This window comes from Trachypithecus francoisi, unplaced genomic scaffold, assembly GCF_009764315.1.
Source record: "Trachypithecus francoisi isolate TF-2019V2 unplaced genomic scaffold, Tfra_2.0 Contig00054, whole genome shotgun sequence".
In the NCBI taxonomy this organism is placed as follows: Eukaryota; Metazoa; Chordata; class Mammalia; order Primates; family Cercopithecidae; genus Trachypithecus; species Trachypithecus francoisi.
The window spans coordinates 523,884-529,480 of record NW_022680465.1 but is presented as its reverse complement, the minus strand read 5'-3'; the positions used below and the strand labels follow the sequence as shown (position 1 = coordinate 529,480).

The following is a 5,597-nucleotide window of genomic DNA, read 5'->3' as shown; positions in this document are numbered from 1 at the left end:
TCCAGCCTGGATAACAGAGTAAGACTCTGTCTCAAAAATTAATAATAAAATAAAATACAGCATAAATGTATTTTTTGTTTGTAACACTTTTTCTCTCCTTTATTTAAAAGACAACTGCATAAAACAAGAATTATAAATCTGTGTTAAAAGACACTCAATGTATATACATGTAATTTGTGGTAACAACAGCATAAAGGAGGGTTAGGATGGAGCTACTAAAGAACAAAATCATCATATACTATTGAAATCAAGCTACTGTTCATCCAAATTAGATTGTCATAAGTTAAAAATGCTAATTGTAATACTCAGGGCAATCACTAAAAAATTTTTTAAAACACAGTAAGTGAAATGACAAAGGAATTAGGATGCTACACTAGAAAATATCTATGTTCTATATGAGTTTTGTTTTTGGTTTTGTTTTGTTTTGTTTTGTTTTTTATTTTTTTTTTTGAGACGGAGTCTCGCTCTGTCGCCCAGGCTGGAGTACAGTGGCCGGATCTCAGCTCACTGCAAGCTCCGCCTCCCGGGTTTACGCCATTCTCCTGCCTCAGCCTCCCGAGTAGCTGGGACTACAGGCGCCCACCACCTCGCCCGGCTAGTTTTTTGTATTTTTTATTAGAGACGGGGTTTCACCGTGTTAGCCAGGATGGTCTCGATCTCCTGACCTCGTGATCCGCCCGTCTCGGCCTCCCAAAGTGCTGGGATTACAGGCTTGAGCCACCGCGCCGGGCCGTTTTGTTTTGTTTTTGAGACGGAGTCTCACTCTGTCACCCAGGCTGGAGTGCAGTGGTGCGATCTCGGCTCACTGCAACCTCAGCCTTCCAGGTCCTGGTTCAAGCAATTCTCGTGCCTCAGTCTTCCGAGCAGCTGGGATTACAGGCACCCACCACCACGCCCAGCTAATTTTTGTATTTTTAGTAGAGATGGGGTTTCACCATGTTGGCCAGGCTGGTTTTGAACTCCTGACCTCAGGTGATCCACCCGCCTTGGCCTCCCAAAATGCTGGGATAACAGGTGTGAGCCACCGCGGCTGGCACTATATGAGATTTTAAAAGCATTATCCAACTATGTGTTGTCTATAACAAAAAAACTTTAGATCCAAAGATACAAATAGGTAGAAAGTAAGAGAATTATATATATCGAGAGAGACTCTGTTGCCCAGGTTGGAGTGCAGTGGTGCAATCTTAGCTTACTGCAACTCCGCCTCCCAGCTTCAAGTGATTCTCTGGCCTCAGCCTCCTGAGTAGCTGGGATTACAGGCACACGCCACCATGCCTGGCTAATTTTTGCAATTTTAGTAAAGACGGGGTTTCACCATGTTGGTCAGGCTGGTCTCAAACTCCTGATCTCAAGTGATCTGCCCACCCCAGCCTCCCAAGTGCTGGGATTACAGGCATGAGCCACAGCCCCTGGCCAAAAAAAAGATTTTTTATGCAAACTAACCAAAAGAGAGTTGGAGTGGCTATACTAATATCAGAGAAAACAAACTTTATGATAAAAGTTGTTACTAGAGACAACAAAAAAAAGGAGTGTGTGTATGGGTGAATCCATCAAGAAGATATAACATTTACAAATACATATGCATCTAACAATAGAGGTCCAAAATACAGGAAAGAATCCTGATAAAATGGAAGAGAAAATTATGATTCAACCACAAGAGTTGGATACTTCAATACCCCACTTCAAATAATGTGGGACTTGAACAACAAAATAAACCAGACATAAATAACAAATATTTATAGAACACTCTATCCAACAGCAAAATACAAATTCTTCTGAAGTGCACATAAAACATTCTTCAAAATAGACAACATATTGTGACATAAAACAAGATGCAATAAATTTTAAAGGATTGAAGTCATATAAAGTATGTTTTTGGACAAGAATGGAATGAAATTAGATATAAAAGAAGAAAATTTGGAAAAGTTACAAATACGTGGAAATTAAACAACACACTCCTAAATAATCAATGAATCAAAGAATAAAAATAAAATTATAACAAATAAGAAAATGTTATGAGTTACATCAAAACTAAAACATAATAAAACTTTTGCAATGCATAATTTTTATAGCTACAAAATCCTATATTAAAAAAGAAATATCTTAAATCAATAATATAGCCTTATATCCTAAGATACTAGAACAAGAAGAGCAAATTAAACCCAAAGCAAAAGAGAAAGCAAATAATAGAGATTAAAGCAGAAATAAATGGAGTAGAGAATGAAAAATGATGGAGGAAAAAAACCAAAGGCTGGTTCTTTGAAAACGTCAACAACATTGATAAACATTTAGCTAGACTAAACAAGGACAAAAAACACAAATAACTAAATTCAGGAATAAAACCGGGTACATTACTACCAACATTACATAAATAAAAATGATTACTTAGGCATACTATGAACAATTATATGTCAGTAAATTAGGTAACATAGCTAAAATGGAAAAATTCTGACTTACATCAGCAAGACAGCCACTAGAGTCAACCTGGCACTCATTCCCCTCACAAAAGGAAACAAAACAACAAATAAACAACTATATTTCAACAGAAGTGACTGAGAAAGTACACTGGAAAGCAACAGGGGAGAGCAAAATCCCTGTGGAGCATGGAGGCACAGAACACCACCATAGAGGGGGAAGCTCTGTCTCCTCCACCAGAATTGCATCAAATACAGGGAGACGACTTCTTACAGGGAAAAAGTAAACTAGAGGCTCCCACCTGTCCCCATTGTCACCACAGATGCCAGCAGTCCTTGCTGTACATCTGACAAGGGATTAATATCTAGAATACTAAGCAACTTAACTCAAGAGCAAAAAAAATCAACAACCCAATTGAAAAATAGGCAAAAGACCTTAACAGGCATTTTTCAAAAGAAGACATGCAAATGACCAACTTATATATGAAAAAATGCTCAACACCACTAATTATCAGGGAAATGCAAATGAAAACCCCAACAAAATACCACTTCACTCCAGTTAGAATAGCTATTATCAAAAGACAAAACAAAATGCTTGTTGGCAAGGATGTAGAGAAAGGAAAACACTTATATACTGTTGGTGGGATTGTAAATCAGTACAGCCATTATAGAAAAGAGTATAGCGGTTCCTCAAAATATTAAAAATAGAACTGCCATATGATCCAGAAGCCCCACTACCGGGTATTATTCAAAGGAAATAAAAACAATATGTTGACGAGATCTCTGCACTCCCATGTTTATTTATATTAGCCAAGAAATGGAGTCAACCTAACGTCCAACAATGGATAAAGAAATGTGGTATATATATACAATGTGTGAATATAAACATATACACACACACACAAATGTGGTGTATGTATATATGTAATACACACACACAATGGAATACTATCCAGCCATAAAAAAGAATGAAATCCTGTCATATGCAGCAATATGGAGGAGCCTTGAGGACATCATGTTAAGTGAAATAAGCCAGACACAGAAAGACGAATAACACCTGATCTCCCTCATATGTGGAATCCATTTTTTTAAAAGACTGATACCAAACGGTCGCTTCTATCTTGGGCCGGTCGGGCGGGGGTGGCGGGAGCGGCCGCAGCTTGGGTTTCCAGCGCGCTGGGCTTCTGCGCCGCCCCCGCCTCCTCCCGCCGCGGGCAGCAGCGTCCCCGGGCGCCCGGCAGCGGTGGGGTCGGGGGATAGGGAAACTCAACCGGCAGCCTTGTGCCGGAGACAAAAGCGGGCTGCCGGCCACATTGTCTGACGGCGCTGCCTCCCGGCCTTTTGTTCTCGCCTGGCGCCTCGCCGCCACGCCCTGCCGCAGCTCTCCAGGCTCCTCTCGCTCCGGGTCGGCGCTCGCCCTCGCTTTCCTCGCCCTCCGCCCCGGCCAGGCTCCGCGCCTGCCATGGAGAAGACGGAGCTGATCCAGAAGGCCAAACTGGCCGAGTGCTACGACGACATGGCCACCTGCATGAAGGCCGTGACCGAGCAGGGCGCCGAGCTGTCCAAGGAGGAGCACGACCTGCTCTCCGTGGCCGACGAGAACGTGGTCGGGGCCGCAGGTCCGCCTGGAGAGTCATCTCAAGCACCCAGCAGAAGACCTACACCTCCCACAAGAACTTGCAGCTGATTAAGGACTATCAGGTGAAAGCGGAGTCCGAGCTGAGATCCATCTGCACCACGGTCCTGGAATTGTTGGATAAATATTTAATAGCCAATGCAACTAATCCAGAGAATAAGGTCTCCTATCTGAAAATGAAGGGTGATTACTTCCGGTACTTTGCTGAAGTTGCATATGGTGATGATCCAAAACGATAATTCCCAAGGAGCTTACCAAGAGGCATTTGATATAAGCAAGAAAGATGCAACCCACACAACCCAATCTGCCTAGGGCTTGCTCTTAACTTTTCTGTATTTTACTATGAGATTTTTAATAACCCAGAGCTTGCCTGCACGCTGGTTAAAACGGCTTTTGATGAGGCCATAACTGAACTTGATACACTGAATGAACACTCATACAAAGCACCCTCATCATGCAGTCGCTTAGAGACAGCCTAACACTTTGGACATCAGACAGTGCAGGAGAAGAATGTGATGTTGCAGAGGGGGCTGAAATCTAAATCCATGCAGGGTGTCATCCTTCTTTCCTTAAAGAAACCTTTTTAGACATCTCCATTCCTTATTCCACTTGGATTTCCTATACCAAAGAAACCCATTCATGTGTATGGAATCAACTGTTTATAGTCTTTTCATACTGCAGCTTTGGGAAAACTTCATTCCTTGATCAGTGTTTGTCTTGGCCTTCCTGGTGTGCAGTTACTGCTATAGAAAAGTATTAATAGCTTCATTTCATATAAACATAAGTAACTTCCAAACACTTATAGAGGACTAAAAATGTATCTAGTATTTAATCTGAACCAGTTCTGCAAGTGACTGTGTTTTGTATTACTGTGAAGATACGAAAATGTAGTTAATTACAGTTTAAAGAGTGTCCCACATAACTTAATTTCTACATTCCCTCCCTTACTCTTTGGGGGTTTCCTTTCAATAAGCAACTTTTCCGTGTTCTTAATGTATTCCTTTTTAGTAGGAATCCAGAAATATTAGATTGAATGGAGTCACAAATTGAAATGCCTCCTGTATCACATAAGGAGGTCATGTATATCTGTGGCAACAGGGAGTTTCCTTATTCACTCTTTATTTGTTGCTGTTTAAGTTGACAACCTCCCCTTCCCAATAAAAATTCACTTACACCTCAAAAAAAAAAAAAAAAACAACTGATACCAGAGAAGCATAAAGTAGAATGATGGTTACCAGAGATTGAGAAGGGGAGGGAAGAGGAGAAGGGAGGATAAGGAGAGATTGGTCAATGGATATGAAGTTACAATTAGGAGGAATAATTTCCAGTGTTCTATTGTATAGTAGGGTGACAATGGTTAACAATAAGGTATTGCGTATTACAAAATAGCTAGAAGAGAGGCTTTTGAATGTTCTCACCACAGAGAAATGATTGAATGTATGAGGTGATGGGTATGTTAAACACCCTGATTTGATCAGTATACTGTATATATATATATATATATGCATATATAAACATCAAATTGTACCCTGTAAATATGTACAGTT

General features: G+C 40.8%; 1 pseudogene; it reads left to right on the top strand.

The window, feature by feature from the left end:
* The first annotated feature begins 3,802 nt into the window (after positions 1–3,802).
* LOC117084335 lies at positions 3,803–5,228 on the top strand (annotated as a pseudogene).
* The last annotated feature ends 369 nt before the right edge of the window (positions 5,229–5,597 follow it).